This window comes from Pyrus communis, chromosome 17, assembly GCF_041283825.1.
Source record: "Pyrus communis isolate YQ-2024b chromosome 17, ASM4128382v1, whole genome shotgun sequence".
Classification (NCBI taxonomy): Eukaryota; Viridiplantae; Streptophyta; class Magnoliopsida; order Rosales; family Rosaceae; genus Pyrus; species Pyrus communis.
In genome coordinates, this window is record NC_142581.1 from 17,220,805 (window position 1) to 17,242,883 (window position 22,079).

Genomic DNA, 22,079 nt, shown 5'->3' on the forward strand with positions numbered 1-22,079 from the left:
GGCACAGCAAAGAAAGAAAATAGAGAAAAAGAAAATTCGTGAAAAAATAAAAAGAAAATAGAAAAGTGGTGAAAAGAAAGAAAAAGCGTTGAAAAATAAGTGAGAATGATCTCACAAGTATTGGTTGTTGAAGAAAGGGTCCAAAAGTTTGAATTTGACCCTAAATGTTCCATGAATCTTCCCTTGTGTTTAAAAGTTAATTTCTGCCATCAAAAGTGAGTTTAAGTGTCAATTTCATTACTTTGCTTCCTATTTCTTTAAGAACCTTTGTTTATCCTTTACCTTTCATTGTTAACCAATACCCTTAGCCCCGTTACAACCCTCAACTTCTATCTTGATGTTATGTGTTCAATATGTGGAGTTTAAATTTGGTAAGAGCATATGGAATCACTGGTTCTCGTTCTAAGTAGTAGCATTCCATTCATGAGATCATATATATGTCATTGTCATAATTCCAAAAAATGCTTTCTTTGTTATAACAAATGTGAGTGTTAGTCTACATGTTTACATCAATCTTCTCACATATACCTAGTGTAGGATGTGTAGCTAGAAAATATGTGTGAAAATAGAGAGCATTCTAGGGAGGAATTGAGGGAATTCTCTAAGGCATGTTACTACATTCAAAACGTTGTTTTAATTGATTAAATGTGAACTAGTAAGTGGTAACTATGGTTAAGTGTTTGCTAAAGTGTAAAGAAAGCCAAAAACCGTGGGAATGATGTTCTTTGATGTGTCATGTTCGTTGGAAATCCTTGAGGTACATGTTGGAAGGTTTAAAGTTTGTTTTGGTTGTATTCTTGTTGTTTATTTTATTTTGTTTTGCTCGAGGACTAGCAAAAGCTAAGTGTGGGGGAATTTGATAGGAGCATATTTAGGCGACTTAATTAGCTTGTTTTCGTGCATTTACGTTGTTAGTTCATAGTTACTTTAGTAGTTTAAGCTATTTTCGTGTGTTTATAGGTTTGAATAAAAAGGTGCATTTTGGACCAAAATTGGACTTGGAATGGATAGCATATGCTTGGAGCAAAAGGAATGGACGAAATTGAAGACCTAAAGATGTTAGGATTCCTAATCACAAGTGGATTCCTAATCACAAGAGGAATCCTAGTCAAAAAAGGTTTCCTACTTGAAGTAGGCAAGTTAAGCCAAGGTTTCCTATTTTGGTTTAACCTTTCCTAATCCTAAAAGACCTCATGTTTCAGCAACATTGAAACTCCTATGCATTTTAGGACACAAATCAAGCCTTCCTTGCAACTTAATTGCCCTTGCCGTGCATTCCATAGTGTTTCCCTTCCTTGTCGTGCAAGGGAGGTCCTTATTTCCTATTCTATGTCATTAAACCACATTCCGTTTCACCCCAATCTCAGCCACACATTACATACCTTTTCTATCCCAAATCCTTGCCTAAATTCAGTATTAAATCACATTCCTTTTCATTCAATTGATGTCGTAAGTAACCTTTCCTTTTTCCCTTTGATTTCTGATTTCATATCTCATTTTCCTTAGGGATTTGGGCTTCCAATCCTTTCCTAAACTATGTAATAAACCTTAGGATTCTTTCTCTCAAATAAATACCAAAGCCGCACCCCTCATTCAACCCTAATCATTCACCCACACAATCTGCCATCATTCACAGAAGAAAGTCTCTTTGCCGCAGCCTTCAACCCATCTTTCCACCATTCTCCTACTTCCATATCTTCATCCAAACATCCATACAACATCCCCAACCTTTGCCGCACCACCCTACCAACCTAAACCCATTCATAACCTAGAAATCCATCCAAAAGCATCCCTAGACTCTTGTGCCGCGGCTTTGCAAGGAAAAATGATGCGAAAATTACTTAACACACAAATTAAACCCTCTTGTGACAATTGTAGTAGATATGTAAGTAGGGATCGTTCTTGACCGGGGATTAGGAGGGCTTGCTAAAACCTCTAAACTGACTTAAAAACATAAAAACAAAGTAAAAAACGTTCACAAAGACTCAAAGGACTCGAAACAAGTTCAAAAGACTCAAAACTGCCTAAAAACACTAACTAGGCAGTTTCTGACTCTAAACACAATTTTGGACGAATTTAAGATTATAGGTTGATTCAAAACACTTTAAAACACAAACTAAACAGATTCTAAATACTATAGAACAAGAAAGTAAAGGGGGTTTTTGAATTGACGAAAATTGAAATAACAAAACAAGTTATAAAACTAGGCAGATTGTAAAACGAATTTTTGGAAACAAGATGATGGATGGATTAGTTAGAGGTCCATTCTCCACACATGACACATTTGTATATGAATTGATTTTCCAATTGCTTTTCACTAACTATGATGCTCAACACCCCAAGTTAACCGTGAACAACACTTTTTTAACTTTCAAGTTTTCCTTAAGTTATTGAATTGGATGGGAATGCGCATACAACAACTCAAAACATTCTCTAAAAGTCCCTTACGTGAAAAGCACAATAAAGGTACAATCAAAGATCATTAAGTTTCATGAAAACTATAAGTATTGACGAGGCAATTGTTACTATGAAAAGCATGAAACTCTTGCCAAGAATTCAATTAACGCGGTTGTGACTAGCAACCTCCACTACTCATGTTTATAAACTTGTGACGATTAGGTAAAACTTGTTTATAAACTAGCATCGAGTTCATGCATGAAAACTAAGTATGTATCCTTAATCAACATACAAGAACAAGTTTTGAATAAAACAGATAATTGAATTGCAATCACAACTTAACGAATCACAATTGGAAGAAATCAATTCATATCTCAAACATGTTCATGGCTTCAAACTTTCCCCTAACTAATTAGGGGTTTAGCCACTCATGATTACAGCAAACTCAGAAAGTAATAACAAAGTAAACATTGAAAACAAGAACGAAGTACACCTAAGAACGCCCCAATCTGCAAGCATGAAACGTTCAAGGCCTCATTCCTCTCCTAATTGCTGCGACACAAGGGGTTATTGTGAGTTTTGGGGGTTATGGATGATGTAGAATGATGGATTTAGGGTTGGGATGGATGTAGGGGACGGCAAGGGTTGGTTTTGGGCAGAAAATATGGAGAATGGTGAAGTATGGATGTGTTCGAGGGATGGGATGAATTTCTGGCGTGAATGGTGAATGAATGAATCCTTTGTGGCTGCAACAAGGAGGTTTATTAATAGGATTTCAGGAATTAAAACCCTAGGTTATTTAGGTAATCAGAATTTAAGTCAAAAGCTTTTAGAAATAGGAAATCAAATCAGAAATTCAAAGGAAACTACCTAAAAGTTGCGGCAATGGCATAAAACACAAAAGGAATGTGTTTTAATGCAATGAAATAGGAAATAACCATCTCCCTTGCACGGCAAGGCTTGCATAGGAAATAAGTAAGTGTTTAATTCCCCAAATCCATTCTAAGAATCAGGAATTAAGTTAAATCCCTTTAGAATAGGTAATTGAAATCAGGAATTAGGGGAAAAGGCTAAGTCTTGCGGCAAAGGGAGGAAAAGAAGGGGAAAGTGCAATTAAACTTGCAGAGTTTGAGTGAAAGGGAATGTATAGGTGCGGCTAAGACTTTTAAGAAAGGGATTGTGACATAATCTTGCAGATTTTGGGAGAGAAAAGGAAGGTAAGGTGCGGCATAATTTAGGACATGTCTAGGGCTTCTGGAACATGTGATTTAGGCAACCAACATTATTTGGAAACTTCAAAAATGGACACCTTCACAAATGGAAACTCCCAATAATGGAAACTGGTTTCCAATTCTTGATTCCTCTTTCTTTCTTCGATTCTAGGCTCACTTGGTCTTCAATTTCATCCAACACTTTGGCTCCAAGCATAAGCTATCCATCTTTAGCCCAAAAGTGCTCCAAAAGACTCCAAAATGCACTTCTTTGCTCCTTTAGCCCTTAGAACCTGAAAACATACGAAAATGGCTTAAAAGACTTAAAGAACTAAGAAAACACAACGTAAATGCATGAGAACAAGCCAATTAAGTCGCATAAATATGCTCCTATCAAAAAAGAGAAGAAGAAGAAGCCTTGGACGTTTGTGCATTCAAGTTGGAGTGTTGGAACCTTTTTAGGTGTAATCTATCTTTTGTTTTCAATGTTTAATTCAAGATTTCTTTGTTTTGTTGTGAACATGAGAGGCTAAACTCGTTTTAGCTAGGGGAGGCTTTGAAACCATGATTATATTTATGATATGAATTGATTAAGTCCAGTTGTGATTTCATAAATTGTGAATGCAATTTACTTAACCGTTTGATGGATAACTTAGTCTTGTATGTTGATTGGGGAGGCCTACTTAATTTGCATGCTTGAATTTGGTGCTAGAATATAAGCGAGTTTCACATAATCGTCACAAACTTATATTCACAAGTAGTTAAGGTTGTTTTCACAATCATGTTAAGTAAATTCCTAGCATGAGTATCATGATGTCATAGTTACAAGTGCTTTGTCAATACTTATGATTTTCATTGAATGTAATGATCTTTGATTGTATCTCCATTATGATGTCATGTAGGGAACTTTTGAAGAATGCTTTGGGTTGTCGTATGATGTCATCCAATCCAATAACTTAAGGAAAATCTAAGGGTTAATTAGTGATGTCACGGTTAATCTGGGGTGTTGAGGTTCATGGTTTATCGAAAAAGCAACTGGAAATCAATTTGGGTTTAAATGTATCATGTGTGGAAAAGTATCCTCTAGCTATCTAATCATCCATTGATTTTCCCAAATTCGTCCAAATCTCTTTTAAGTCTTTTAGTTACTTGTTTTTACATTTCCGTCCAAAACCCAATCCCCTTTACTTACTTGTTTCAAATCTGTCCTAAAGTGTGTTTTTAAGTCTTCTGAGTCAAAACCAATTCTATTTTCGTCCAAATTAAGTCCTAGAGTCTAAATTGAGTCTTTTTGACTGTTTTGTGTTGTTTTGAGTCTTTTAAGTTTGTTTTGAGTCATATAAGTTTAGTTAAGAGTCTTTGAGTTTGTTTAAGTGTTTTTAAGCATATTTTTGTATCCTTGAGTCAGTTTTCATTAGATTAGCAATCCCTCCTAATCCCCGGCCTAGAACGATCCCTACTTATATCTAAACTACAATTGTCAAAAAGAGGGTTGATGCGAGATTTACTTGACACTCAAATTAAACCCTCGTTTGACAATTGTAGTAGAATGGATAAGTGAGGGATCGTTCTAGACCGGGGATTAGGAGGGCTTGCTAAAACCTTCTAAATTGACTTAAAAACATAAAAACTAAATTAAAATACTCTTAACAAGACTACTATGACTCAGAAAGGCTTTGAAAAACTCAAATTGTCTAAAACAATCAAATTGACTCAAATAGAAGCTAGAACTTGATTTAGACGAATTTGCAATTGTTTATGACTCCACAAGCTTAAAGATACAAAAATAAAACAAATACGAATGATTAAGACTTAACAAAATAGGGGGGGGGGGAATTGTGGTTGGACGATATTAAATTAAAAAGACAGAATATAATTAAAGGCAAAATGTAAATATGAATGTGATAAAAAATATGGATGATGGAATAGCCAAGGGGTTCTTCTCCACACATGTTACACTTACAAACAAAATTGATTCTCAGTTGGTCTTTCGATAAGTTGTGAAACTCAATGCTCCAAGTTAATTAGATCCGCTTAGATTAACTTTCAGATTTCCCTAAATTTGTTGGATTGAATGGAATACGCATTACAACCAAATTATTCTTAATCAAAGTCCCTAACTATGGAATACGCATGATAGAGACATTCAACAAAGATCATTAAGTTCAACGGAAATCATAAACATCGATGAGGCATTCGTTACTATGGAATACGCATGAAACTTATGCCAAGAATTCGTTTAACGCGATTATAAGCAACCTCCACTACTTGTGAATATAAGTTCATAGCGATTAGGTGAAATTCACTTATATTCTAGCGTCATATTTATGCATGAAAATTAAGCTTGCAATCTCAATGAACATACATAAATAAGTTATCAATCAAACAGTTAAACGAATTGAATCCACAACTTATGAAATTCCAACCAAACGTAATCAATTCAAATTGCAAATATAAACATAGTTTCGAATCACCCCCTAGCTAAAGGGGGTTTAGTTCCTCATAACTTTGAAATCAAAGAAACACCTAAACATTCCAACAACTCAAACTGAATTGTATGAACGTTTAGGCACTCTTCTCTTCCATTACAAAACAAAGAAAATTGAATTTAAACATTGAAATCAAAGAAACACCTAAACATTCCAACAACTCAAACTTGAATTGTATGAACGTTTAGGCACTCTTCTCTTCTTCGTTGTTGTAGCACAAGGTCTAAGGTGAGCTTTGGGGATTATGTGAAGTGTTTTGGAGGGATGGGAAGTGGTTGGATAGTGGCTGCAATGAAGGAGAAAAACTGCACAGAAAATGGAAGGGGAATTGCGGCAATGGATGTGTATTTGTGTTGTGTGAAGTGTTGTGAATGGAAATATGAGATATGAATTGAATGAATGAATGCAAGGGTATTTATAGGAGTAGTGGAGGGAACATATGGCTGTTTGTTTAAGATGCAAGTGGCTAATTAATGATGGAAAAGTATGTGATTGATTTAAAGGATGCAAAGTGAATGAATCATGAATCATTGTGGATGAAAGGTGGAAGTGCATGTGTTGATGACTAGGTTAGTGGGTGGAAATCTGAAAATGGCATATAGGAATGGGAGCTCACGGTTTGAATGTGTAAAGTGTGTGTGAATGCATGTGAAGATGCAATAAATAATGCATGTAGGGTTAGGAAATAATGAAGAAATGCATGTGAGATGTTTGGAAAGGAAATGGGAACCCACGGCAATGAAGTTGTTTTGTGTTGTGAATTATGATGAATGCATGTGAGTTAAAGAGGGAGAATGTGGTGAAATGATGAAGTAGGAAGGTGGAAATGCATGTGAGATGTTTGCAAAGGAATAAAGAATGAATGGTGGAAATGTGAGTGAATGATGTGCATGTGTGAGAATGCATGTGGAATTAAGAGGAGTATGGAAGTGAAATAAATGAATGATATGTTAAGTGATAAGTGAATGATATGTGGTGAGTGATAAGTGAATGGTTTGATAAGTGATAAATGAACTAGTTTAAAGGGCTAGGGTTTAAGTACATAGAATGGGCCTAAAATAGGTTGGTTTGTATGGCATAATGTGTTATGTGATTGGGTTAGGGCCATTGTTTTGTGTCTTCAAGTGCATACAAGGCCTTCAAATTCGTCCATCCTCTTGGCTCCATGGATAAGCTATCCAATCCATGCCCAAAAATGCTCCAAATGGCCTCAAAATGCACTTACTTGCTCCCTAGGCCCTTAGAACCTGAAAACACACAAAAGAAGCATAAAGGACTAAAATAACGAGAGAAACATAACGTAAATGCACGAGAACAAGCCATTTAAGTCGCATGAATATGCTCCTATCAAATACCCCCACACTTAGCTTTTGCTAGTCCTCGAGCAAAACAGGATAAAAACGAATAAACAAAACGACACTAAACACGTAAAACACAACCTAAACCTTCCAACAACCGTCTTAGGGATTTCCAATGCACATGACATGTTAAAAATCATCATTCTCACAGATTTTAGTCATCTTCACACTTAAGTACATTCTTAATCATAGTCACCATATACTAGTTCACAATTAAGCATTTAAAACCATGTTTTGAATGTAGTAACATGCCTTAGAGAATTTGCTCAATTTCTTTCAAGATATGCACTCAATTTTTACTCAGATTTTCTAACTACACACCCTAATCTAGTCATATGTGAGAAGATTGATGTAAACATGAAAACGACACTCACATATATGTATCACAAAGAACGCAAATTCTGGAGTTAATAATCAAGTTTAGATATGATCTCATGAATGGAATGCTACTACTTAGACGCGAGAACCAGTGACACCATAAGCTCATACCAAGTTCAAACTCCACAAATTGAAATACACAACACTCAAGATAGAAGTCAAGGGTTGTAACGGGGCTTGGGATATGTGGATAACAAAGAAGGGATATGGAAAACAAAGGTTCTTAAAGAAATAGTGAGCAAGCATTTGAATCAACTTAGAATTCACTTTTGAATGAAAACTCAACTTTTGAACAAAAAGGGAGAATTTAGACAATTTACGCCCAGAATTGGTGTTTTGGACCCTTTCTTCAATCACTTATTCTTTTCTCTTTTTTTTTTTTTTTTTTTTTTTTTTTTTTTTTTTTTTTTTTTTTTGAATCTCAAAACAAAAACACTTAAACATTCTCTCCCCCACACTTATTTTCTTTCATAATGTAACTCAAAAGGAATTCAATTAAGTCATGCTCACTATCTTTTAAGAACAAGGGTAAGGACGGTCATATTCTAGGTTAGGTGAAGATAAAGTGGGTTAACAAAGAACATGGGTTAACATGGCTCAACGGGGGTAAAACTTACAACATATACGAAATATGGGAAGCGAGGCTATTTGGCTATGGTGGCAACTACACAACTTCATCTTGATATATGTTATGCAAATCAATAACATGCTTTGAATGAAATGGGCATGAGTTCTAGCATTTGGAACTATATGATGAAACGCCTTCTAAGCAGTAACCAAGCAAAGAATAATGAGATCATGCAACGATTTTAGAAAACAAGAAATCACAGATTATACTCTCCAAAGAACGTTATAGGCTCAAGTCTCTCAGGGTTGTAGCATTTGTTTGAGTTCCTTCCTTCAGGCATGTTACAAAAACTAAATTTTCTTTTATGATTGCATGTGAAGTCATACATTATAACCATAACCAAGCATATACCAAGAGTAAATCAAACTTTTCTCTATGTTTATAACTCTTTTTAACAGTCATGCAATTACAAACCAAATCCTTATCATTGTGTTGGAAGGTATCCTAAGACACAAACACACACACAAAAACAACTTTAAAACAACTCTTTTTGGGTTTTTCAAAACAATTTTTTCAAATTTTTATGGGATCTTCGAATTTTTAAGACAAAACACACTAAAACAGTTTTAAAACAGTGAGAAACAACATGTGAAGTGATAGGTGATAAAATCCAACGAATTTGCATCAAATATACTTAGTTACCCCCCCCCACACTTAAATCAAACATTGTCCTCAATGTTTTAAGCATAGATTCACACAAAGCATAAGTAAATACACAAAAAGCACTTAAACATACTAAACATGGCATAATGTAATTAACAAAGAGAAGAGTTTAGAGACGCAAATCTGGTTATAGAGTGTAAATTCCATCTTCTCCTTGGTAATTGCATTGAGGCTTTGATCTTTGTGATTCCACAGGCTTACTCTTGAACTGGTTTCTGCCCATCGTTGATTTTCCTTTGTGCTACTTCTTGAACTGGGCAGCAGGATGGTTCTTTTGGTCTCCCCTGAAGGTCTGAGCTTACCCCTTTGGTCTGTTTCTTTGTTCAATCTTTCCAATTCGTATTGAAAAGGGTTGGAGGATAACTCAGCCTATGTTTGTCTCCACATGCTTCAATGTATCATTTTCACTTGCCTTACTCGCTCCCCTTTGCAGAAGTGGTCCCTTCTCCGGAAGTGTATCAACCGTTGAAGATGACTACTCGAGAGCAACGCTAGGTAAGCAATCAGGAATAGATTCCAGGCAGTTGGCTCCAGATCGGAAGACTGACTCCAAGTGCCGGCTGATTGCTTTGTTTACTTTGCCATGCGAGTAAGAACAAGGACAAAGAAAAAGACAGGGAAAGAGCATGATATGAGATACTTTTGCTTTTGACCTTGATGATATGAGATACCTTTGCTTTTGAAGAAGCGGTGAATGAATCAGCACATGTTTCAATCCGCCGTTTCCTCCTGGGTCATATGTACTCCAGGCATCTGGTATCATCTTTGGGGAAGAAGAAAGAATTGAGTATTTCGAAAGGCTTTGCTGGGAGTGCGCCCTCAGAGGTGAGGGAGAGTTGGGCATTTTCTTCAGGTTTGCCCTGCCATCAAAGACGAAGGTCGACATATATAGAGATAATATCAAGTGGTGGTATTTTTTTTACCTTTGTCGACAAACGTTTTGATCCCGCAAATCCGGCTTTTTGAAATAATGGCGCCTCTTCGATCTCTGAACACGCCTCTTCGATTTCTGAGCAGGCGCCCCTTCGATTTCTGAACGACGCCCCTTCGCTATCTGAACGACACGTGGTAGTGCAGATGCGGCTCCTTTTGACAAAGCTGCACGCGTCTTCTGAAAAGCCGAGAAAGCGTCGCCGAACTTTGCGCTTGTCGGCTAAAGATGTGTAGTTGTGATGATGGTCTCCACGTGTTGTCTGAAAAGAAGAAATCTTTTGACAAAGTTGACGCGTCTTCTGAAAAGCCGAGAACGCGTCGCCTAAATTACGCCGGAAAATCTGGCTTTTTGAATTGGTGGACGCGTCGCCTTGGCTTTTTTATTGAGCTATCGATCACCACAACAAACACACTCTGAAGATTTCCCATTCTTGAAAATCGACTCCGGCCCTTTGAAATTTAACTCCATCCCTTCTCTTTGAACACTTTTGAAAAATGGCAAACTCATCGAACCTTAGCTTGGAATTGAGCCTTAGCAGTGATGCGGCCGCGCTGCGTCAAGGTAACGTATGGCGCCCTTCTTTCTTTTCTTCTAACGGTCCTCTCACAGGTGAAGACTCCGTGATGCAGGACGCCACAACAGCTACAATAGTAGCTAGGAACCTCCTCACTCCGAAAGATAGTAGGCTGCTGTCAGGACGGTCCGATGAGTTGGCCGTTCAAGAGTCCCTAGTGTTCAGTGTGCGAGTTCTGTGTCCAACATGGGCCAACGCCTGCTTGCCCGCTCCCGTCAGGTGGAATCATTGATGGCAGAGGTGGAAAGTCTCAAGCAGGAGATCCAGCAGCTGAAGTATGAGAATAGAAGTTTGCATGTGCTTGCAAACAACTATTCGACGGGCATGAAGATGAAGCTTGATGAGCTGCAAGAGTCTGAAGGTCGGATTCACAGTGACCGTCAAAGGTTTTCGTCTTTCCTCCAGAGGCACCTTTTTCCTGGCTCATCCAGCGCTTGGCCAAGTATTGAGGCCTGGAATGCTCTATCTTCGATGCCTCCCGCTCCGATGCCTTCTGTTCCTACGCCTTCCGCTCCGATGCCTTCTGTTCCTACGCCTTCCGCTCCAAGAGTAAAGCCACGTAGTGGGGCCTCAAGCAAACAACCTTTATGAAGCACCATCTTTCTTGTTTAACAGTGCCTATCAATAAATCAAACATTTTCTCAATGTTACAATCATAGACTCACACAATTAATAAATAAACAAACAATAACAACTAAACAACCTAACAAGGCAGAAACAAAATAGCAACAAAGAAAAGATTTTTTTTTTTATTTTTTTTTATTTTTTATTTTTATTTTTTTTTATTTTTTTATTTTTTATTTTTTTTAAATTTTTATCAAATTTTCGGAGTTTTATACCAAGACACTATAAAACACACTAAAACACTCTAAAAACGCTTAAAACAGCAAGAAACAACATTCTAAGTGATAGGTGAATAAATCCCACGAAATTCATGCAAATACAAATTGTTTACCCCCCCACACTTAAATCAAACTTTGTCCTCAATGTTTTAAGCAGAAAGTCACAACAGAGCAAGCAAATAAACAAATACGAGAAAGAAAGCAAAGTAAAGGCCGTAAAGAAAAAGAAAGGAATAAAAATAAGTCTCTTAAAGGGGTTTCCAAGTTCTTCTCTATTCGGATGCATGGGTTGCCTCCCACAAAGCGCTTTCTTTTACGTCTTGCAGCCGGACGGTACCTCCGTTTAAGCTTGACTAGGTTCCACGGCATAGAGGGGTACCTCCTCCACGACATGCTCCTCAAACATCTCGTAATAGGGCTTCAATCGATGCCCATTCACTTTGAATTCTTGCTGCGTCCTTGAACTTTTGATTTGCACTGCACCATGAGGGAAAACATTAGTAACAACAAATGGGCCAATCCATTTAGAACGCAACTTACCAGGAAACAAACGTAGGCGAGAGTTAAAAAGTAACACTTTCTGCCCAACTGTGAAGGTCTTGGTTCGAATCATTTTATCATGGAATGCTTTGGTCTTGGCTTTGTACATCCGGGCATTCTCATAGGCTTCATTCCGAATCTCCTCAAGTTCATTCAATTGGAGCTTCCTATGAACTCCCGCTGCATCTATGTCCATGTTGAAAATCTTCACGGCCCAATGTGCCTTGTGTTCTAACTCTACGGGAAAATGACATGGCTTACCATAGACGAGCCGAAAAGGTGACATCCCAATGGGTGTTTTGTATGCCGTACGATACGCCCACAGTGCATCATCTAAACGTAAGCTCCAATCCCTCCTTGTTGGTCCAACGGTCTTCTCCAAAATTTGTTTGATTTCTCGGTTAGACACCTCGGCTTGGCCATTTGTTTGAGGATGGTAAGGTGTGGAGACCTTATGGTTGACATGGTACTTTCTTAGCAACGCCTCAATGGTCCGATTGCAAAAGTGAGACCCTCCATCACTTATGATTACTCTCGGCATTCCAAACCTAGCAAAAATGTTAGTTTTCACGAAATCTGCAACCACCTTAGAATCGTTAGTACGGGTGGCTTTTGCTTCCACCCATTTAGAAACATAATCAACGGCTAGCAAGATATAAGTGAAACCATAAGATGGAGGGAAAGGGCCCATGAAATCAATGCCCCAAACATCAAAAATTTCAACATTAAAGACAGGGGTTTACGGCATTTGGTCCTTGGTACCTATGTTACCCATTCGTTGGCAACGATCACAAGACATACAAAAGGTTCTAGCATCCCTAAATATAGTCGGCCAATAAAAACCACACTCTAGAACCTTGAGGGCAGTGCGTTGTGTGCCAAAATGACCACCACATGCATATGTGTGACAAAAGCTTAGAATTGAGTGAAATTCAGAATCATGCACACATCTACGTACAATTTGATCTGAGCAATACTTCCACAAATAAGGGTCATCCCAAACATAGAAACGTGCATCATTTTTAAGCTTATCACGTTGGTGCTTGTTTAGTTCATTTGGAATTTGTTTAGCCACCAAGTAATTCACTAAATCTGCATACCATGGTTCACTTACCTCAATGGATAGCAGCTGCTCATCGGGAAAAGTTTCAGGGATAGGTACGGCATGTTCATGCTCCTCGTGGATCATTCGGCTTAAATGGTCAGCCACTACATTCTCGCTTCCTTTCTTATCCCGGATTTCAATATCAAATTCTTGAAGAAGAAGAATCCAACGGATAAGCCTCGGCTTTGCTTCCTTTTTCGTGAGCAAGTACCTCAAAGCTGCATGATCAGAATAAACGATTACTTTAGTACCAATTAAATATGAACGGAATTTATCTAAAGCAAAAACCACAGCTAGAAGTTCTTTTTCCGTCGTGGAGTAGTTCAATTGGGCATCATTGAGAGTCCGAGAGGCATAGTATATGACATGCGGCCGCTTGTCTCTTCTTTGTCCTAGAACAGCTCCTAATGCATAGTCGGATGCATCGCACATGAGCTCGAACGGAAGGCTCCAATCTGGAGGTACAATAATGGGGGCCGAGACTAGCTTCTCCTTGAGTTGGTTAAATGCCGAATTACACTCTTCATCAAACGTGAATGGCACATCTTTTTGAAGCAATCGGCAAAGAGGGTTGGACATCTTGGAGAAGTCCTTGATAAAACGCCTATAGAACCCTGCATGGCCAAGAAACGAACGTACCTCTCTAACCGAAGTAGGAGAGGGTAAGTGACGTACAAGGTCTATTTTTGATTTATCTACTTCAATTCCTTTTCCTGAAACAATATGTCCTAAAACTATACCTTGTTTCACCATAAAGTGACATTTCTCCCAATTCAAGACAAGGTTAGTTTCAACACATCGTTTCAAAATTAAGGTCAGATTATCCAAGCAATTATCAAATGAACTCCCAAATACACTGAAATCATCCATGAAAACCTCAATGATCTTTTCAACAAAATCGGAAAATATACTTACCATACACCTTTGGAAAGTGGCCGGTGCGTTGCATAAGCCAAATGGCATGCGACGATAAGCAAATGTTCCAAAGGGACATGTGAATGTGGTCTTCTCTTGATCATCCGGGGCTATCACAATTTGGTTATATCCAGAGTATCCATCAAGAAAACAGTAAAAAGCATGACCGGCTAACCTTTCGAGCATCTGGTCGATGAATGGCAAAGGAAAGTGATCTTTCCTAGTCATGGCATTTAGCTTCCGGTAATCGATGCATACTCGCCATCCAGTCTGAATGCGTGTAGGTACGAGCTCATTCTCATCATTCTTGATAACAGTTACTCCGGACTTCTTGGGAACGACTTGAACTGGAGAGACCCAACGGCTATCGGAGATAGGGTAGATCACTCCGCAATCCAAAAGCTTGATTATTTCCTTCTTCACAACTTCCATCATTGGAGGGTTGAGACGGCGCTGAGCCTCTCGAGTTGGCTTAGCCCCCTCCTCAAGAAGTATACGGTGCATGCATGTGGTAGGGCTTATTCCTTTAATGTCGGCCAAAGTCCACCCTATGGCCGTTTTGTGTTCTCGCAGCACCCTCACAAGCTTCTCTTCCTCCATTGCCGTGAGACTTGATGAAATGATGACGGGCAATGTTTCGCCTTCTCCCAAAAACACATACTTCAAATGGTCCGGCAACGGCTTAAGTTCAAGCGATGGTGCCTGAACAACAGAAGGTAGCATCTTAGTGGAAACTGAATTTGAAAGTGAGAGTGGAACCTTACCATATTGTTGTGGCAATGACTCAAGGGCTGCCACAACCTCAATTATTTCTTCACTAGAACCCATGGCAAAGAATTCCTCCTCCTTGCCGTGGCCTTGCATTGGCCCAAATCCTTCATTTTTGCGCTCTATGGCCTTAGTGATGGTTGTTTCCAGGGCGTCCTCGTTCAATTCTTCAAGGTATACCTGCGCCAAAGAATCGATAACATCAATGGAAAAACAAGAATGGTCATCAACGGGATATCTCATAGTTTCAGAAATATTAAAATCAATCACTTCCCCATCGAATTCCATTGTCAAGGTGCCTTTGTATACATCAATCTTCGTTCGGGCCGTCTTCATGAATGGCCTACCAAGGAGAATCGGCAAAGATGTAGAATGGGCTGAATCCTCCATGTCTAGGACGTAGAAATCAGCCGGAAAAATTAAATGGTTCACCTGCACAAGCACATCTTCCAAAACTCCTTTTGGATACGCGTTAGAACGATCGGCCAATTGTATAATTACACCATCTTGTTTTAATTCACCCAAATTCATAGATGCATAAATAGAATAAGGCATGACATTTATGGATGCACCTAAATCAAGCATGGCATGTTCAAAACGATTATGTCCAATCACACAAGGAATCGTGAAACTACCGGGGTCTTTGCACTTGGTAGGCAGTTTACGTTGCAAAACAGCGGACACATTCTCGCTTACCTTCACTACCTCTTTGTTTGCCCTTCTTCTCTTTGTATTGCATAGGTCCTTGAGGAATTTAGCATACTTTGGAACCTGTTTGATTGCATCGAGAAGCGGTATGTTCACTTGCACTTTCCGGAACGTTTCAAGAATGTCCTTCTCGCTTTCTTCCTTTTTTCTTGCATGAACCTGCGAGGAAAAGGTACATTGGGCAGATTAGGACGTGAAGTACATGAATTTGAACTTAAATTACCTGATTTGGCCGAGTTAGGGTGATCTGCCTCAGGTTGTGTCGTCTCTTCATCTACTTTCTGGGCAGATTTGGGATTGTTTGGCTCGGTCCCAACTTCTTTTCCACCCCTTAGGGTGATGGCCTTGGCGGATTCGAATCCTCCCTTTGGATTGACTGTGGTTGAGCTAGGAAGCTTTCCTTGCTCTCTAATCTGTCCAAGGAACTCAGAAATCTGCCCTATTTGTTTCTTCATATCCGTCATCTCCTTCTCGTTATTTGCTATCCGGTTGTTTTGATTTTGCAACCCCTGCGAAATAGAGGTTAGTAATTGCATAGCTTGATCACTTTCCAAGGACGTACCTGAATGAGATGATGTCGAAGGTTGTTGGGATTGTTGGGGTGCATACGGCTTGGAATAAAAACCAGGGGGGTTTGGCCTAAATCCTCCTTGTTGGGCAGCTTGTTGTGGCTCCCTCCATTTGAAGTTTGGATGGTCCCTCCATCCGGCATTGTAAGTGTTCGAGTATGGGTTGTTTTGATTTTGTCCTTGGAAACCAATTGCATTGGCAGATTCCCACCCACCATTCTCGATTAGTTGAGGGCACTTGTCGGATGGATGCCCTTGAATTGAGCACACGCCACAAACTTGGTGTTCTTGTGCTTTTGGACCAATCACAACCTGAGAAACAAGAGAAGTAAGATTAGCAAGTTGTGATTGAATTTCAGAAATAACACTCACCTCATTTACACTTTGTTGTCGTGGGGCTTCCCTTTGACCCACTCCTTCATATTGTTGAGCGTTGAGCGCTCGGTTGGCTATGAGAATCTTGGCATCCCTTGGTGTTTTGTCCACCAATGCTCCTCCCGCTGATGCATCAACCATTTGACGTTCGATAGGAAGGAGGCCCTCATAGAAATATTGAAGGAGAAGTTCCTCCTTCATTTGATGTTGAGGACATGAAGCTACAAGGCCCTTGAAGCGCTCATAATAAGCCGGGAATGTCTCACCATGATTCTGTTGAATACCACTAATTTTCTTCCGTAGGAGAATCACTCTCGAAGTAGGGAAGAATTTCTCCAAGAAAGCACGCTTCATACTCTCCCACGAAGTCACAGTTCCCAGGGCTAGTTCGTAGAGCCAATCTTTGGCCTTGTCCATAAGTGAAAATGGAAAGGCCTTCATCTTCAATATACTCCCATCCACATTGACGGGGGTCATGCTCGAACAAACCACCTCGAACTCCTTCAAGTGTTTGTTGGGGTCTTCCATAGACAAGCCATGGAACTTCGGAATATGGTGTAACAAACTGGATTTGAGTTCAAATTCCTCAGTCTTCCCCTCTGCAGCCGTGGGGTATTGGATACAAAGAGGCAATGCATTATCCAAACCTGAGGCCGAAAGCTCCTTGATGGTTCTATTATCTGCTGCCATGGCTTGTTCTTCTTCAAAAATCTGATCCGTGGGCTTTTCTTCTACACCTACTTCGTCTTCTTCAAGCCCAGGTTGTGGTGGAGGTTGTGGTGGCTCTTGTTGACTCCTCGTTCTCCTCAAAGTGCGTTCAAAATCACCGTCAAAGTCGGAGATGTTCTCTATAATAGGCGGAGAGCGACGAGTCATACACAGTACCTAAAAAAACAAGGAAACAAACAAACTAAGAATCTGAAATAAGAATGCACGAAAAACAAAAAAAAAAATATAAAAATAAAGACAAAGGATTAGCAAAGTTGCTAATCCCCGGCAACGGCGCCAAAATTTGATGCGAGATTTACTTGACACTCAAATTAAACCCTCGTTTGACAATTGTAGTAGAATGGATAAGTGAGGGATCGTTCTAGACCGGGGATTAGGAGGGCTTGCTAAAACCTTCTAAATTGACTTAAAAACATAAAAACTAAATTAAAATACTCTTAACAAGACTACTATGACTCAGAAAGGCTTTGAAAAACTCAAATTGTCTAAAACAATCAAATTGACTCAAATAGAAGCTAGAACTTGATTTAGACGAATTTGCAATTGTTTATGACTCCACAAGCTTAAAGATACAAAAATAAAACAAATACGAATGATTAAGACTTAACAAAATAGGGGGGGGGAATTGTGGTTGGACGATATTAAATTAAAAAGACAGAATATAATTAAAGGCAAAATGTAAATATGAATGTGATAAAAAATATGGATGATGGAATAGCCAAGGGGTTCTTCTCCACACATGTTACACTTACAAACAAAATTGATTCTCAGTTGGTCTTTCGATAAGTTGTGAAACTCAATGCTCCAAGTTAATTAGATCCGCTTAGATTAACTTTCAGATTTCCCTAAATTTGTTGGATTGAATGGAATACGCATTACAACCAAATTATTCTTAATCAAAGTCCCTAACTATGGAATACGCATGATAGAGACATTCAACAAAGATCATTAAGTTCAACGGAAATCATAAACATCGATGAGGCATTCGTTACTATGGAATACGCATGAAACTTATGCCAAGAATTCGTTTAACGCGATTATAAGCAACCTCCACTACTTGTGAATATAAGTTCATAGCGATTAGGTGAAATTCACTTATATTCTAGCGTCATATTTATGCATGAAAATTAAGCTTGCAATCTCAATGAACATACATAAATAAGTTATCAATCAAACAGTTAAACGAATTGAATCCACAACTTATGAAATTCCAACCAAACGTAATCAATTCAAATTGCAAATATAAACATAGTTTCGAATCACCCCCTAGCTAAAGGGGGTTTAGTTCCTCATAACTTTGAAATCAAAGAAACACCTAAACATTCCAACAACTCAAACTGAATTGTATGAACGTTTAGGCACTCTTCTCTTCCATTACAAAACAAAGAAAATTGAATTTAAACATTGAAATCAAAGAAACACCTAAACATTCCAACAACTCAAACTTGAATTGTATGAACGTTTAGGCACTCTTCTCTTCTTCGTTGTTGTAGCACAAGGTCTAAGGTGAGCTTTGGGGATTATGTGAAGTGTTTTGGAGGGATGGGAAGTGGTTGGATAGTGGCTGCAATGAAGGAGAAAAACTGCACAGAAAATGGAAGGGGAATTGCGGCAATGGATGTGTATTTGTGTTGTGTGAAGTGTTGTGAATGGAAATATGAGATATGAATTGAATGAATGAATGCAAGGGTATTTATAGGAGTAGTGGAGGGAACATATGGCTGTTTGTTTAAGATGCAAGTGGCTAATTAATGATGGAAAAGTATGTGATTGATTTAAAGGATGCAAAGTGAATGAATCATGAATCATTGTGGATGAAAGGTGGAAGTGCATGTGTTGATGACTAGGTTAGTGGGTGGAAATCTGAAAATGGCATATAGGAATGGGAGCTCACGGTTTGAATGTGTAAAGTGTGTGTGAATGCATGTGAAGATGCAATAAATAATGCATGTAGGGTTAGGAAATAATGAAGAAATGCATGTGAGATGTTTGGAAAGGAAATGGGAACCCACGGCAATGAAGTTGTTTTGTGTTGTGAATTATGATGAATGCATGTGAGTTAAAGAGGGAGAATGTGGTGAAATGATGAAGTAGGAAGGTGGAAATGCATGTGAGATGTTTGGAAAGGAATAAAGAATGAATGGTGGAAATGTGAGTGAATGATGTGCATGTGTGAGAATGCATGTGGAATTAAGAGGAGTATGGAAGTGAAATAAATGAATGATATGTTAAGTGATAAGTGAATGATATGTGGTGAGTGATAAGTGAATGGTTTGATAAGTGATAAATGAACTAGTTTAAAGGGCTAGGGTTTAAGTACATAGAATGGGCCTAAAATAGGTTGGTTTGTATGGCATAATGTGTTATGTGATTGGGTTAGGGCCATTGTTTTGTGTCTTCAAGTGCATACAAGGCCTTCAAATTCGTCCATCCTCTTGGCTCCATGGATAAGCTATCCAATCCATGCCCAAAAATGCTCCAAATGGCCTCAAAATGCACTTACTTGCTCCCTAGGCCCTTAGAACCTGAAAACACACAAAAGAAGCATAAAGGACTAAAATAACGAGAGAAACATAACGTAAATGCACGAGAACAAGCCATTTAAGTCGCATGAATATGCTCCTATCAAGAGTTTAATTTGAGTGATATTATTTATCACATCAGTATTCTCGCTTAGGATGATGAATGATGGCTGATTAGGGTGGAAGGGTGCGGCAGATTGTATATGGAAGTGTATGGAGTGAATGAATGATGGAGAATGGAGGCTAGGGCTTGCGGCAAGGATTTTCTGAATGGCATAAGGGGTTTTGATAGGAGCATATTCATGCGACTTAAATGGCTTGTTCTCGTGTATTTACGTTATGTTTCTCTCGTTATTTTAGTCCTTTATGCTTCTTTTGTGTGTTTTCAGGTTCTAAGGGCCTAGGGAGCAAGAAAGTGCATTTTGAGGCCATTTGGAGCATTTTTGGGCATGGATTGGATAGCTTATCCATGGAGCCAAGAGGATGGACGAATTTGAAGGCCTTGTATGCACTTGAAGACACAAAACAATGGCTCTAGCCCAATCAAACACATTATGCCATACAAACCAACCTATTTTAGGCCCATTCTATGTACTTAAACCCTAGCCCTTTAAACTAATTCATTTATCACTTATCAAACCATTCACTTATCACTCACCACATATCATTCACTTATCACTTAACATATCATTCATTTATTTCACTTCCATACTCCTCTTAATTCCACATGCATTCTCACACATGCACATCATTCACTCACATTTCCACCATTCATTCTTTATTCCTTTCCAAACATCTCACATGCATTTCCACCTTCCTACTTCATCATTTCACCACATTCTCCCTCTTTAACTCACATGCATTCATCATAAATCACAACACAAAACAACTTCATTGCCGTGGGTTCCCATTTCCTTTCCAAACATCTCACATGCATTTCTTCATTATTTCCTAACCCTACATGCATTATTTATTGCATCTTCACATGCATTCACACACACTTTACACATTCAAACCGTGAGCTCCCATTCCTATATGCCATTTTCAGATTTCCACCCACTAACCTAGTCATCAACACATGCACTTCCACCTTTCATCCACAATGATTCATGATTCATTCACTTTGCATCCTTTAAATCACATACTTTTCCATCATTAATTAGCCACTTGCATCTTAAACAAACAACCATATGTTCCCTCCACTACTCCTATAAATACCCTTGCATTCATTCATTCAAGATCATCTCATTTTCATACACAACACACCACAAACACTTCCATTCCTTCTCTTTGCCGTGAGTCCCCTTAGAATCCAAAACCATCTTTCCATTTCCATCACTCCTCACTCCATTCCACATTTCCATAATCCCCCAAACCTCACCTTAGACCTTGTGCTACAACAACGAGGAAGAGAAGAGGACCTAAACGTTCATACAATTCAAGTTTGAGTTGTTGGAATGTTTAGGCGATTCTTTGATTTCAATGTTTCATTTTAATTCTCTTTGTTTTGTACGTATAAGGAATGGAAGAGAAGAGTGCCTAAACGTTCATACAATTCAAGTTTGAGTTGTTGGAATGTTTAGGTGTTTCTTTGATTTCAACGTAATGAGGAACTAAAACCCCCTTTAGCTAGGGGGTGATTCGAAATAAATGTTTATGCTTGCATTTTGATTTGATTACTTCTAATTGCGTTTCATAAGTTGTGGTTCAATTTGTTTAACCGTTTGATTGATAACTTATTTATGTATGTTTATTGAGAGTGTACACTTAATTTTCATGCATGAATATGACGCTAGAATATAAGTGAGTTTCACCTAATAGTTACGAACTTATATTCACAAGTAGTGGAGGTTGCTTATAAACAATCGCGTTAAATGAATTCTTGGCATAAGTTTCATGCGTATTCCATAGTAACGAATGCCTCGTCAACACTTAAAGTTTTCATGATGCTTAATGATTTTTGATTGTATCTTTATTGTGCTTTTCACGTAAAGGACTTTTGGAGAATGTTGTGAATTGCGTTGCGCTAACCCATCCAATTCATTAACTTAAGGAAAACTTGACGGTTAATTTAAGCGGACCTAATTGACCCGGGGCGTTGAGAATTAATGATTTGTTGAAATGCAATTGGAAATCTTTTTATTATGCAAGTGTAACATGTATGGAGATGAACCCCTTAGCTATTCTATCATCCATTCATTCCATTTCATCAATTCCATATTTACATTATGTTTTAATTTGTTCATTTAATTTAATTTCGTATAAACTTAAATCCCCCTTTACTTTAATGTCAATTTAGTTAGAAATCATTTTAGTTTGTGTTTTTTTTAAAGCATTTTGAGTTTTTGGTTTGTCTTAGTGTTTTAAACTTTAA

At 38.4% G+C, this 22,079-nt stretch overlaps 1 pseudogene; it reads right to left on the bottom strand.

The window, feature by feature from the left end:
• Positions 1–22,079, bottom strand: part of LOC148689548 (uncharacterized) — a 95,185-nt pseudogene that overhangs the window by 28,695 nt on the left and 44,411 nt on the right.